Consider the following 16,377-nt stretch of genomic DNA (forward strand, 5'->3'; position numbering starts at 1 on the left):
GATAATTGCTGCCGGAAAATGCCAGGGTGTTGACTAATGCACCACCGACCATAATGGCGATAGTAGCCATTCCCTTTCTATATTGTGTTTTTTTAAAATATTTTCCGGTATAATTCCTTGTTTCACAAGAATGTCCTTGGTGGCCATCGCCATCCCTAATTCCATGACGAGCATGCCAATGTCCTGCACGTTGAAATCGAGTTTGATCGTCGGTTGTTTGAGAACCATTTTGGTTAAGCGAGCGTAACCTACGGTTAGTCCAGTGACCACGGCGGCGTGATATGCATCATTGACGAATGTTTTTCCTTCGGACGACATCGTGTGTATATAAATATATATATATATTTATTTTTTTAACAAAAATTATAACATTACATGCGGATTTATTTCCAATTGCGTCATCTGCTGTCGCGGTGGTGGTTGTTGCTTGTTTGGGGATCGCGAGGTAAATCAATAAATGGCTTGCACGAATCTTCCATTGTCTATATTGAGTTGCGCGTCCATAATCACGTACAAATATAAATTTGACTTGCCGGCGGGGTTTGCGCTTTTTTGGTGATTTTGATGGTGATCCCCTCGCTGCCCCCCCATCTAATCGTCATACGGGCGTCCACTGCCGTGCAGCCTGTCGTTGTCCGTGGATCGCATGTCCAGCCACAGCGCGTAATATTCACCCAGGTAATCATCAATCGTCATATAGGATAAACGTTGACTTCAGACGAGTGCCGCTTGATGGCTGGTAGTTTTCTTATGTCGTCCCACTGCTGGTAAGCTCGCATGCCTTGGCTGAACAACTGGTTGGGCACACCCTCGACGGTCACTTCCACTTTCGTGATCTCGGAATTCCAAGTGAGTTCGCTGACACTTCAAAACGGCTCGTATTCCGCCACTGGAATGATCAAGATGCCTTTCTACGATCGAGCCGGCACCTTAAGGTTAATGTTCCACAATGTGTTGCTCTTGTCCTTGACAATCATCCGGTGCCGCAGCACGCAATCTTACAGGATGGACAGCTTTTCTCGAGTACTGGTTGCGAATCTGTCAGGCCAGCTCCGGGCTCGTGACCATGAATATAAACTTGCCGTAGTCGTTGAACGTGAGTTCGTATTACAGTCAGTCGCAGCAGCGCTGCCTGGTAAAACGGCATATGCCCCTCGAAAAACCGGCTCCCGTACGCCTCGGCGACGGCTTTGTCTCCTGCCGGTATCCTATTGATATTGTCCTGCGTGACAGCGCACCCCACACGTAGTTTGTTCGATACGTCGTTATTCAGACAAAGTCCTTGATACACCATGTTATTGCGTTCGTTCGAGGTTCTCCAGAGGTCCATGTAAATGAAAAACATGTCGCTGTCGTCGATGCTCAGCACCTTGTTCCCGCTTATTTTGATGGCAGTTTTCTTGACGATGGCACGACCCAGGTTGCGCACGATCGTCGTGTACTCCAACGTGATGTGAAAAGCCAGTCGAGCCGTGCCGGGGACAATGACATCGTTCTCGCCCAGGTTGGGGAATCGAACCAGCAGCGTTTGGTTTTGATCGATCGTGCTCAGATTGTTGGTGATCGTCACTGACTGACGCACGGCTGAACAAACACACGAGAAAACCGCTGGCCCTGTCGACACTAGCCAGTCGCCGTGGCGATAGTCAACTGATACACGACGAACTAAACCTGCGAGATTATGGCGGCACATGAACCAAACGACGTCCGCCGAAGGTCGTCCAAGATCTGCAAAACGTAAGTACTGAACTCGGTGATGCTTGCGCTGATCCGAAAGAAGTGCCCCAGCGCGCCAAAGAAATAAAAAAAAATATTGGTCACGTACTCGAATGAACCCTTGCCCGGTTTCGAATTTCCTCTTAGGGAACTTCGAGGTCTAGACGAAGCCTTGAAAAACGTGTGCGGAGAACTCGTGAACAACATTGGTAAACTGAACGAAATCGACGAGCACATCGCTCGCGAGAAAAGAAAACTCAGGATCGTGGACGAGGACGAAGCCATGAAAAATATCATTGAGAAAAGATTACGTGACCTGGAAGACGAGAGACGGACCAGATTGGAAGCCGCTTTCTCCAACCGGGAAGCCCTCCTATCGCAAACCAGCTGCGTGCGCGAAAAACCATCGACCGAGTCTTGCACGAGGACACTACGTTGGCCAATAGGATCCGAATTCTGCTCCGGGAACAAGGAATAACCATCGCCTGCGTTCTCACGGCTTTGGGCTTCATCATATCGACCCTGGTCGTATCGCTGACGGGCGGTGGTGGTACACCAACAACACCAACAAGCCCATCATCATCAGGCGATGACGTCAGAGACTGGATAAAAAAACATTTGAAATCTCTCGGCGAAGCCCTGGCTAAACTGACTGGCAAAGCAGCTGAAGCGCTGCCTGGCATCTTGGGCAGCATCGTCTCCTGGTTGTTAGGCTTCTTGTCGAAAACGGTCATGTGGCTCGGTCAAAACCTGTGGGATTTCGTAGTCGCAGGCGGGTCTGATGTACATCGCAGCTAAGGAATTTTTTGGCTGCAGGTGCGGGGGCAGCTGCTGTTGTTGGCGTGGTGGTGCTACTTCTTCCGGTGTCGGTGCCACGATGCCTGTTTCGCAAACAAAAACAACAGGTTGTTCGTCAATAACGTCCGCAACCAAATAACGGATGGCTACTACAGCGTGTGCTCGCACAACGAAGAAATCTTCAAAACCCGTGGGAGAGCGAAACTCAAAATGAATGAACGACGGTCATGTTGTTAGCCAACAACGAAAAACAACTCAGTCCGCCATTGGCTAAAACGCCGGGTTATGTTAGCCAACAACGGAATCCACGAACTGTGCATTCATCTCGATCAGCTGAGCAACTCAACAATGTTCAAGGCTTAACGACCTTCCACACTGCTGAGAGCGGGTCAGAAATCGGGGACGAGCGGATTCCGAACCAGACGGCAAACTGTATGCCTTGCAACTGAAAACAACATTTACAAATGTGTCAAACTGCCGCCCTCTACTGCGCTTGTGGTAAGAAACGATGCGAGTATACCAAACGATCATCTGATCAAGCGACGAGGAGAAATGGACGATAACCCCAGACTCCCGCGGCAGGCTGTTCCACGGCCGTCTCCAGAAACATGCAGTACACTCTCATCTTCAACGACGACAACAAATGGGTATTAGTGCCATCCCAAATCGACTGGAATCTCAACATCACGATCAACTCTCCCCACGTTTTCACGGACAACAAAGATCACTACCTGACGAAAGTCGTGAACAACAGAACGCTTCTCGTGGCTTACGTCCCTACGCAAAGACGCAGCGTGATCTTCAGCACTTTGAGGCAAAGAGTAGCCCACATGCTGCGAGCAAACCCGGGACACAAAACGTGGGATTGCAGATGGTGTCGGAATTTGACAGCGTGGAAGACGTCCTGGAAAATCTGCCAGCGAAATCCACGCTTTACATCCAAGTCTACCTCGACGAACCGCCGTCGGCGTGTAACATCATCGAAATCGTGAAAGGGATCAAACTCCGCTCGGCCAAACAACAACAATACCAAGTTTGCTCCGTTTACGTGCGGGTGATCGTTAACGCCTACACCAGTCTGCAGGGAGTCACCGTGACCGTGGAAGACATGATATCGCTCACCAAACTTTTCCTACTCAACAACATACATCTCATGGGTTTGAAGTGCACGTCCGAGGAATTATCCGATAACCAATTGAAAACAATTTCGTAATACATTATATATAAACGAGATGAACCATCATCCCAACGTCACGCTAGCCGATCTCGGAGACACGCGGGGATTCAATCTGCCCGGTGAGGGAAACGCCTTGTACGACATGCGCTTACAAGATAAAGTGTACAAACGACGAGAAGTCATCATCGAATCTCAGTTAAATTGGATTATTAACCTGGTCCTGACCTACCCCTTTCTTATCATGGATAATAATGATGGTGGTGTCTTGCTAAAAAATAACGGGATACTGCTGGGGAGGTTTGATCCTGGAAGAAGAACGTGGATGAGCGTAGGGACATTACCAGATCAAACGGCTAACATGTTAGTCCCCAGTGAGAAAAAAGCAGCGTTATTTTTACTAAAATATACTGATGTGCCAGACTCAAGGTTCAGTATGATACAAGGTTCAACTCTTATTATCGAAGTATTTCTTGGAGATGCCCCCGGAGTAGATATAAACCTTCTGCATGGGTTAAAAATATGCTGGCACGATCGACATCAACAAAAACGTTGTCGTATTTGTATACAACCAGGAAGAACTCCCACCGCAAACCTAGATATAATGATATTTCAAAAGGATTTTACTGAACTCCAGACCATTTATATATACGAAAACTTGTACCTCATCAGCTTAAAGTATATTCATCAAACATTGACTGAGGACCAATTAAATACTATTTTATAAAATGACTGTACCCGGTCGTGGATGAAGTGGCAAAAAACAGGAAACCGTAGACAGGTTTCGTTTGCGACAGATATGCGAGATCAAACAACTAGAACGTGAACGCGATACGCGGTCGGCATTACAGAAAAAATATCACAGGGCCGTCAAATCCGTGGACGGTGTTTACAGCACTATGATTTCAGTCAGCATGGGATTAGGGCAGCAGGTGTCGGGTTATTATCCACCATCGTGGCCGCACCCGTGGTGCTAGGCATCGAAATAACAGCTGGAGTGACAGGGTTGATGGGATTGGCGCTTAAGTTCGTGTCTCGCAAACTGCAACGTAAAGCATTAAAACACAACGAAATTAGAAGTTTAGCCGAAGCGAAGTTAAACACGATAGACGATCATATTTCCACCGTTCTCACCGTCTCTAAAATCTCCGAAGAAGAGTTTCGTTTGGTGCTATCAGAAATCGCAAAATATCACAGAATGAAACAAGAGATTCGAACCAAGTCTCGTAAAAATGCCGTCATCAGCGAAGACGAGAATTTTTTTTCCATAGAACAAGGGAAGGAACAGGCCCAACAAGCCGTCATTACGAAAACCAAACAAATCATAGAAGGAGATTCACAATAAACTGTTTCGCAGACATCAACATAACGTAGCCAGCCATCTCAGCAAGCTGTAGGTAAATAGCTGAGCCCAGACACACACACACACAAACACACTGTGACTCGCCCACAGTGCTCGCTCAATGCTACCAAGACGGCGAGTCGACCCGGGGGAACTGACGAGAGATACGGTATGATTTAGTGGAAATCAACATAACGTTGCCAGCCAGTCAGCTGTACAAGCCGAGCTGAGCCACACACTGCGACTCGCCCACAGCGCTCACACGGTGATACCGAGACTACGACCCGGAGAGATGCGTTTCATTCACTTTCAGACATCTGTAGCCTCGCTAGTCAGCCGGCGTTGCTTCAGCATCATAGCCGAGCCGAGAGACACACGCGCACACACTTATACTCCTCCACGGCGCTCGCTCAAAGCAACCCCTGAGACGGTAGCGAGGTGATGACTTCCGAGACCGGCGTTTAATTCACCTAAGAACACCTCTTGCCTCGATAATATATAACAAGTACGACAATACGTATGATTGTTAGCCTTTCGCCAGACCGACCCCATGCTCACTAAAAAGTGATTATTTCCTAAACTATTTGACCAATTTTCGTGAAATTTTGCATGCATCTCGGCAGATGGTTACGCTATAGCAAAACGGCATTGGGAACACTCTTGATGACTTCATTAGATTAAGACTTAATTACGACAAAAAGTTGGACATTTTGCCTTTTCCCGAATGACCCCATGCTCACTTAAAAGTCAATATTTCAGAAACTATTCGACCGATTTTCATCATACTTTGCATGCACCTCAGTAGTAGTATACACAATAGGGCTACGGGATTAGGGACTTCCCAAGGGCTCAATTTTTAAATTGGTCCCGTAGCCTCATTGTGTATACTACTCAGGGTGTATTCCGTATAGATTAGTAAATCTACATACATAAACACGACCTTTTGACAAATCCACTGTGCAAGATAAAAGCAATTAATCAATCAGAGTGTTATCGGTTAATCCTTTGACTCATGTTTGTTTTTGTAACTAAGCTGATAACTCCTCTTACTGCACTTCCATGCACATATTACATAAGATGTAATACATTTGCCACATCAGACCTTAATTTATAATGTATAGCCAGAGTTACCATTCGCGGTGGTATTCTAGCGTCACCTCTTCCTCAACACAATCACCCTTCAGAGGAGAACAAGATATCAGCCCAAGACGTCGTGCAGCAGATGAAAACCAGAGTCAAAGCTGACCGTAGAGCTGTACCTTCTTTTCACAAAGAAGACCTTCGAGGTAAGGCCCTTTGCGAAGGACATGATATGACGGCAACTGTCCCCACATTCTACAGCTTACAAGCCAGTGTGTACCGCTCCCGTGCCAAGAACGTCCCACCTCTTCCGCTGAGACCTTCAGAAATCAACCTCCCACCAGCCTACACCTTGACATCTTCCTAACAACAGTTCCTCCTGGCCCAACACGAGAAGATGCTAATTTTTGCCACACCAGAATAACCTGCACCACCAAGAGCTAACACCTACTTCTGTGATGGCACCTTCCACACCAGCCCTGGTCTTTTTTTACCAGCTCTACACTATCCATGCACTATCTACACTATCAACGACAAGATGTGTCTCCTTGTCTACGGCCTACTCCCTGACAAGAAGCAGTCCACCGACCTTACCTTCTTCAACACCATCAAAGAGAAGGCTGCAGAGAACAACATCGTCCTTGCCCCTACAACAATCTTCACCGACTTCCGAAGTTGCCGTCCAAAATGCCGCCCGTGCTTCTGTTGCTTGTGACCTGAAAGGCTGCCTTTTCCATTACCGCCAGGCAGTGTGGAGGAATGCACAGAAGAACGTCCTCCAGACTTTGTTTAACACCGACCCATCTGTCACCCTCCTCATCAAGCGTGCCTGTGCCCTTGCCCTGGTTCGACCATGTGACTTAGAAGATACCTGGTTTTATGTCACAGAACAATCTGAGTCAGAAGATCCCCGAATCAACCAGTTTGCAGACTATGTGACAGAGCAGTGGATCAATGGTGACAGAGAAATATGGAACCATTTCACCACTGTGGGGCCAAGAACAACCAATCATCTGGAGGGCTGGCACTGCAAACTGAAGAAGCTTGGTCCGGGCCATCCAAACATATTTACGTTCCTCGACTTGATCAAGAATGAACAAGAAGACATTGAACTCACCATCAGACAGCTCGAATCTGGGGGCACACTTGCCCCCAAGAGAAGAAAAAAAAAGTACCGCCGCCTTGATGAGAGAATCATAGAAGAGAAGAACTTGCTGATCACTGGTGTCAAGACACCCATCGAATACTTCAACACTGTGATGAATTTTGTTGGACTGTAAATTGTCATACTGTAGGTTTGTTTAGTACTATCAAACTGTATATAAATATTTATACTATGTATTGGATTTTGTTGGACTGTAAGTTGTTTTACTGTATGTTTAGTGCTATGAGTATCACCTTACTATCAAACTGTATATAAATATTTATACTATTAAATGTCTTACCAAGTGTTACCTTGTTTCTTGCTACAGACTATACCTTAATCCCCCTTTGTTAACTAATTGGTCATGGGGAATGTGAGGTGTCCCCGTGAAAAGAAAATGAACAACATCAAAGATTCAAGGTGTCACATTTTATCATCAGATTCCTGAGCTCACATTAATTTCGTGATGCATTTTAGTAGAGACCCTCGCACTCGCATTAAATTTGTGACTCATTAATTTCATGATTTACAGTACATCAAATGGGTGTTTTTAATATCACAGCATAGGTAATAAACATCATATTTTTACGTGACATGATTGAATATCAAGGTAAATAACACAGAATTACGATCAAATTGGATCAGTCTCATTATACCATTCAGGCAATAGAAAATTTGAAAATGTTTACATTGCTGGGATTCTTTATTACAGTCAGGCAAGAACTACTGGGGATATTTTCAAATAATGGGAATCAACAGTTCCTAATGTCCGACTGTTTAGGTTGAAGAAATTCTGCCAAGGTGGACAGTAGCCCAGTCCCCATCACAGTCAAGTGAGCAGGTACCGACCAGCCTGCAGCTTGGTTTTGTAATTAGACCGTTGGCGAGAAACATTAATCACTCTGGATCAGTGCCTCTTAGAGGAACATAAATTTCCTCTGGAGTCTTTAAGATAAATTCAGTCATGACAAAGAACGAGCTTGTTGTGCTTATGAATACAGAAATGTAACAGACAAAACCAACCTTGTGAAAAATGTTGTTAATGCAAACAAGTCTTCCAAAATTGTTTGTGTTCGATTATGAGAAAACATGATTGATTGCTTCGTCTTTGCAACCAATCTTCGATTATTTCAATTAATCGGACCACCACAAATGGCAATCACAAGATGAGGCGACATCAACTGTTTTCAGTTTGAAAGTCAACAGGGCTGTATATGTCACTTTTGATTGTGTAGTTACAATGGTGTCGGAAAAAACACTTGTTTCACCAATGATGATCAGAGTGAAACAGACTGGTATCATAAATTTCTTGGTTTACACAATTACATATATATCCAGCACGGTTGAATTTGATTTATTGGGCAGCATTCGTACCTGTCATACATTAGTTGGCCGTAAGTGAGTCATCATTAGTGAAATGTCCATAGACTTACATGTTAATTAACTGTTGCAAGAATAATTTTCATAAATTGAGTAGAAGTCATTTTATTTTGATATTTTGCAAGCAACGGAAATCATCTTCAGCTCCGTGTACATACTTTTTGTTTCATCTTTCCGTTCGTTAGTTATTGAATGACACCTGATTAAGTACCGTACTTTTAATTATCCCATAGACAGCCATGTTAAACCTGATTGGTATGTCTAATATATGTTGTTTAAATAGTTGCAGTTTTCTATTATCATCGGAAAATTGAAAGGAAATTATGTGTATGTAGCTGAGATGATTTCCCAGCTGGTAGATAAGTACTGAAAGCAATTCAACCCAAACTAAATTTATGAAAATTATTCTTGCAAGAGTTAATTAACTTGCAAGTCTATGGGAATGATGACTCACTTATGGCCACCTATTGTAGGCAACAATTTCTATCCTGAATCACCTTGTAAAGTCACTATGTAAAATTCCCCATCAAGACATGTTATAAACATGTCAGTTTTTTATAGCTAAGGTTTTTATAGTCTAAACATTCACACCTTTTCACTTTGCAAATCCAAAATGACAATTTGTCCCAGGATAGTTTGACATTCAGTCGACAGAAAGGATCTGAAAATCGCGCCAGGCTATCTGATTGGCTTAACTGACAAGTGCGCCATTTTTTATTGACAGGTGACCTTGTCAATATAAAGAGTGTGAAGAGCAGATCAGATATTCTCACACATTTCAAAAAGAAGTCCCTGTAATGTATAAACAGTTTATGCAATGTGTAAACAGGTACACAACCTCGTAACATGTGTCACCAGTGGAATTCATTCTCCGACAATTGTGTTCAGTACAAGCTCGATCTGTCCGTAAACACCCCCTGCTGTTGACATAATGTAGCCAAATAATAATAACAGATCAAAAACTCACAAAAGGTTGCCAGTGACACTATCCGGTACTTTTGTCGCATACACTAAGGCACTGTGAGCCATACCGGCGCGGAACAATGACTGTACTGTGGGCAACAAGCTCGGCAACAGTAAACACGACTATCACTGTGTCCAATGTTCAGACACGATTTCTAAGTTCCCGCGAAAAACCTCATGGGTAATTTGGTATTACCCGGGCTCCCTCGGCCATTTCCGTTACCTATTTCTGGCCTTTCGCCCTTTTCCGTAATTTTCAGGTGCAATGATGTGCATTCGTTTCTGGAATAAAAGAATTCCACGTACACAGTTGCAACGCTTTATCCTAATATGGCTGAAGTAGTTGTCGACACAGGTACTTCGACACAGTTGAGGTGAAATTGGGTTTAACGTCGAGAATATTTCGCTCATGACGACGTGCATGCGTGTGTATGTACACGTATGTGCCGCTGCTTATTGTACTAGCCCAGACTGAAGCTGGTTTTATAGTGCTAGCCCAATGAGATACCATGCCGCAGTGAAGCATGAATACCCCACTCAGACACATTATACTGACTCCGAGCCGACCAGTCCTTGTTGTACCCATTAATGCCGAGCGCCAGGCAGGAACCAACAAGTACCATATTTTAACGTCTTTTGGTATGACGCGGTCGGGGGTCGAACCCGCGACCTTCCGCTCTCCGGGCGGACGCTCTTACCACTACACCACGGATGCGGTCTACTTCAGATAAGTACCCCAGGTACACATACGGTACGGGACCATTCCGTGCTGTATTCTAGATCGGAACTGTCATACTATTGTTTGAGATATATATTCGATTGCTTTATGATAAGAGTGAGTGAGTGAGTTTGGTTGTACGCCCCTTTAAGAAATATTCCAGCAATATCACGACTGGGGACACCAGAAATGGGCTTCACACATTGTGCTCATATGGGGAGCTGAACCCAGGTTTTCGGCGTGAAGAGCAAACGCCTTAACATCTGGGCTACCCCACCACCCCTTTATAATAAGTATACACAGTGACAAATATTTCGCTATAAACAGCATCTGCAACTATATAACATGATTCGAACCGCTTTCGGTTTAGGGTACCGGGTACGTGTAGGCTATGTTGACTTTGTTTAGGGTACGTTTCTGTAATACCCATGCCGACAACGACCCCTTCATCCATAATATGATGTGATGATCAAAACATACATTCATCTGTTTATGTCACGAGAGAATGAAATTTTACGCCGCGTGTAGCAATATGTCATGAGGGATACTTGAACACGCTGAATGCTTACAAATATATATACTGTATATTAACTTGAGGCATATATAAACCTCAGGACATTCGAGTGAAATGGAAAAGGGTCATTAAAGTTGAGTTGTTGAGCTCCAGAAAACTATGGGTTGCTCTGGGCTCCATTTGGATTATTATAGATCTGTTTCCAAATATGGTAACTTTATTTCTGCGACTAAATGAGAGTCTCCTTAGGGCCACGTACCATAGAATATCACATTTATAACTTACCAGTGGGAAACACGCCGGATTTTAAAAATGTTTGAACCGATCTCAGAGATGTGACAATTCGAAACTTCGGAAAATTCTTCCAGCAGGAAAGTCAAGTGTGTTGTTTCCCTCCAGTTGCATGTGGTACGTCTTTCAACCTTTGAAAAAATCTTTACATTCTGTTCAAAGCCGATCAGTGTTGCTGAATCACCCCTATAATAACAACTAGTCTCTGAAATGAACATATTTCACAGATAAAACAGTTCATAATAAAAATATAATATAATGAAAAGGAGCCCTGAGACTTTCTGCATTTTCACTTGCCACATATTCTAGACTTTCATGGGCTTTCTTTGCTGTATTTGTTTCAGGGTCTGTATGACAGACTAAATCACCCCATACTTTTAATACCATTCACCATTGACTTCGACAGGGACACAAAGATATCACATTTCATTTTTTCATGCGTGTGGAAAAGCTAGCTTTTTGTGGACGGTTGATGTTTATTAACAAGGGTACAGCCAAAGGCCAGACACAAGCAACCGTTGCCCTGTCTCTGAGTAAGGGTCAACACTGACTGACTGAGTTTGGTTTTACGCCGCTTTTAGCAATATTCCAGCAACATCAGGGCGGGGGACACCAGATATGGGCTTCAAAGGGTCAACAAAGTCATTTACAAAGTCAGTCAAACTTTCAACGACAGGCAATCTACTAGAGTCTCGTCCCCTGTAATGAAACTTCGAAGACAAATAAAAGTTCTTCAACGTCCAGTACATTCTACTACAAATGGCACATTTTTTTATTCAAATTGTCAATATGGAAATCCACCTGCCATTTCATGTCAATGATTTGCGCGTGCAAGTAGCTCTATCCATGGAAAGTAGAGGACAATACACATGCATTGATGCTTTTTCACTGTCGTTCACTGTTCAGGTATACCTGTTTGAAATCGCAGCTTAAAATGCGACGTTATTTGACACTTGCTGAGAGAGGTCAGGCTATAGGCCTTTGGAATCTGGTCAAACTAAGCAGCAGGTTGATGTCCGCTTTAATGTGAGTGAGAATGCTATTGGTAGACTGTGGCAGAGATTTCAAGCCAATGGGTCCGTGGAATATGCACGTCGACCAGGTCGCCATAGAGTCACAACAGTCTGAGATGATAGGCACATGATTAACACTGCGTTATGTAAAAGATTCTTTAATGCAGCAGATCTTCAGACAGAACACTTCAATGTTAACAATGTAAGGATATCCAGGAGCACCGTTTGTGAAAGCTCAAAGACACAACGCCACCGGCCGTTTACAAGGACGGACATCGCAGCATGATGTGACAAGGCACTTCAGCGTGTCCAGACAGACCATCTCAAACCTATGGACCCGATAAAAAAATGCTGGGGGTGTTCATGACAGACCCAGGTCAGGTCGATCTGGAGTTACCACTGCCGCCCAGGATCGCTACATCCGGTTGAGACATTTTCGTTCAAACACCACGGCCGCATCATCCACAACAATCCAAATCCCTGGACTGCGCCGAATCTCCCACCAGACAGTGCGCAATTGGCTATCGAAAGCCAGACTTTTTGCCAGAAGACCAGTTCAACGTCACGCCGTTCCCTACATCAACGTCAACGGTTGATCTTTGGAGCATGGCAATGCGCGAGCTCATATTGCACGTGTTTGACAGGTCTTCCTCCAGCAATGTTCAGTTGTTACCTTGGCCTTCTCGATCACCGGATTTGTCCCCCATTGAACATCTATGGATACTCTTGATCGACGCTTGCGCCAGCGTAATCCGCCACCTCAGACACTACAAGAACTGCACACAGCACTTCAACAAGAGTATCAAAGCATTCCTTAAGACAGCATTCGGCATCTCCTTTCTTCTATGGGTCACCGCTGCTAAGCTGTTATCGATGCTCATGGTGGTCACACCAGATACTGACATTTTACTCTGACCAAGTGGCTTTAATAGCCCTCTGTGGTTTTACCAAACACTTTCTGGATAATCATGTTTTGGAAATTTGTAAAGTGATGATTTTACTGTAACTGAGCAATGATGTCATGTTTGAATCAGTTATATGCACTCTGTAAGTAAACTCCAAAACAGCATGTCAAGTTTCTTTTTTTGAAGAGTATACATATGCCTGTACACACGTCACTTAGCACCATGAGAACTAGGTGACCGAGTGCTTCATGTTTGTCATTTTGATTTGGGGGTTCGTCTATACAACTGATGTTTGAAAGTGCTGTTTGAACTTCCTGTCTGAATGTCACGAAGTGTCACGTTTTTCAACACATTAAACATTATGATAATAATAATAATGAGTATTTATAAAGGGCTGTATCCATCCACAAGGTGCATGCTCAAAGCGCATAACATGAGAGAAAAGACACAGGTAGTGTAATAATAGTATGAAACATATAGTATGACCAGAAATTATTGAGAATTTTAGGAGTATGGAGCGAAGGTTGAACTGGTGCTTACAGCATAGAAATTTTAACTGGGACAATGTGATTTTCTCAGATGAAAGTTCTGTGTGGCTGTTTCCTAATACACTGAAATTCTGGACCAAACAAACTGAAAAATCTTTGTATCAGCGCCCAAAGTACAGTCCGAAATTTAACGTGTGGGGTGGGATATCTGTGTTAGGGGCAACGCCCCTCTGTGTATTTGAAGGGAATATGAACAGTGAGCGGTACACAGATATTCTCGAGGGACATTTACTTCCATCTGCTCACGTGTTCTATGGAAATATTTGGATTTTCAAGCAAGACAACGACCCAAAACATCGTTCAAAGCATTCACAGGCCTGGTTTCGGACCCAAAATATGACATTATTAGATTGGCCAAGCTATAGCCCTGACCTAAATTCAATAGAAAATGTTTGGGGACTTATATGAAGGAAAGTGTCAATAAGAAAAATCTGATAAATATTGCTGAAATGAAAGAAGAGGTGGTCCGATATTGGGACAGCATGGACCACGACTTTCTAACTTCTTTGATCGGTAGTATGCCCCGCCGCATTGAAGCCTGCATTGCTGCCCATGGTGACTTGACAAAATACTAACTGTTCACCTGTCTTTGAATCTGGAGTTGTGTTCTGCTAATATTCACATTTAATACGTGAGTAATGAGTGGAAAAACAAAAATTACAATCTTAAATTCTCAATAATTTTTGGTTGTACTGTAACTTATGAATGATAGCCTGAAATAAAGCCTATGAATAATAGCAGGAGAAAATGTCTATGAATTAAAGTTCATGAATGATAGGGTGAAATAAAGTCTATGAATAATAGCCTGAAAATAGTTGCGTCATAGACGACACTCGTAGTTCTAATTATTTCTGAGAAACGTTTCTTTACATGTGCTATATATCATTTGATCCTTTATTAATGACGCCTAGTATATTAAGCCAGTGAAAAACACACGTATCTAACAGAAAATATTTTTTCTAAAATTAACATTTGTAGCCCAATAGACTACTCGTTTTCCAGAAAATTCCGAGAGTCAATGAGAAGAGTTTCTATCACGTGACTTGGCGTCACAGTGGAGAGTTGACTTGCAGTCGGTGTTTGTTTCTCTCATGTGTTCAGTATATTGCCTTCTCCATGGGATTATCAGAATAACACCTATGAAAATGCTCAAGTTTCAGTTTCCTCTATTACTCTTTACCTATTTCATATCTTTTACCGTTTTAATCCCCATCCCCTTTCAAATTTCCCTTAATACTCAGTTGTTTTGTTTTGGGTTTTTTGCTTTTGTGGGTAGTAACACCCACTCTTTTAAAATTTACATGTGATATTGCTACAATTCAGTTTTAGTCATAAAGAGGACTAGAATACCGGTTTGCTTTTAAATAAACAATATCTCACACAGCTTAAGGCAATTCTCATTAACAGATTATTATCTTAAATCAAGTTTGGGTCATCTATCTAAAGTGACATGTTCGCTTGCTATCATTCACATAAATGACAAACTTCTTGTTATAAAACTAATACTTACAGTATTCTTTGCATCACAAGTTGGGGTATCCAACTATCCATTGCTCAAACACCTGTCACAACCTGTTAGGAAATGTACAACATGTGAAGGCAACGCACGTGCAGAACGTGTCTTTCATGACACGCGTGTTTCACCAGTGACTGCGCTAGACTTGATGTAATTTTGATTCAATATTTTTATATTTATGTCCACTTTCAATGACTGGTCCTGAATTTATTGATTTACTTATTTGGTAATTTAAACCCGTGGGGCTTCTTCTCCTTTTTGTTTTTAAAAACTCAATTAGTATTATCATTTTATTATTTTTTCTTTCTTTTTGTGTTTATTTTATGAAAACTTTCTTTGAAAAATATGACCAATTTTCAACAAAACATTTTCACAATTATCATATTTCGCGTGCACCTGTGCTTGATGACCTTTTGGTTTCACAATGTGATCCCACTGTCGGCTTTTCTAAATCTTTTGTAGATACATATGTAACATGTCTGTTGACATAACGCAGTACAGGCAGGCAGTGGGATGTTTTGCAGTTACACTTCATGCAAGAAATGCATATAATCTTCAGGTCTATATATTTTATTTTAACTTTAGATGTTTGTATCAACCGTCTATTTCCATATTTATCACCATCCTTTTACTTTGTTGCGGAGATATTCACCCAAACCCGGGACTAAATAATGACAGAAACCTAAAGATAATACATCTCAATGTCAGAAGTCTCAAAGATAAAATTGACATCATTCATGCAGAATTTTTAGACTTTGATGTGATATGTTTAATAGAAACCTGGCTGAATGATAATATTAATAGCAATGATATACTAATTCCAGGTTTTCACATTCCATTTAGAAAAGACCGTTTAACACGAGGCGGCGGCGTGGCCATTTATGTCAAAGAATACTTATGTGTAGAGAGCATAGAAGCTTCAGACATTGCGGGTCTTGAAGCGTTATGGGTAAAAATTAAATGCAAAGCTAGAAATTATCTCATTGGTACGTTTTACCGCGCGGACAAAAGTGAACAATACTGGGATTTGATTGTTCAATCAATTGATATGGCGATTGATTTAAACATGTTCACTGTTATTGCCGGTGACTTTAATATAGATATTCAAAATGAAAGTTACATTAAAATTGAAACGCTAAAACGTTTGTATGGGATAAACCAGATCATAAATGCACCAACACGAATTACGCATAGCTCTAGCACTTTAATTGATTTGATTTTTGTTACCCATGAAAATAACGTGCTTAGCTCAGGCGTACTCGATCCTATATGCAG

The 16,377-nt window shown here is 42.7% G+C and overlaps 1 protein-coding gene across 1 annotated transcript in view; it reads right to left on the reverse strand.

Moving 5' to 3' along the window:
- LOC124280553 (leucine-rich repeat-containing protein 74A-like) overlaps positions 1-9,738 on the reverse strand; it is a 520,775-nt gene extending 511,037 nt beyond the window's left edge. The window contains 1 exon segment of the mRNA XM_046716499.1: positions 9,602-9,738. The gene's annotated coding sequence lies outside the window, so the exon portion shown is untranslated.
- Between the last annotated feature and the right edge of the window lie 6,639 nt (positions 9,739-16,377).

This window comes from Haliotis rubra, unplaced genomic scaffold (genome assembly GCF_003918875.1).
Source record: "Haliotis rubra isolate DU_JTF1 unplaced genomic scaffold, ASM391887v1 Scf27, whole genome shotgun sequence".
NCBI lineage: Eukaryota > Metazoa > Mollusca > Gastropoda > Lepetellida > Haliotidae > Haliotis > Haliotis rubra.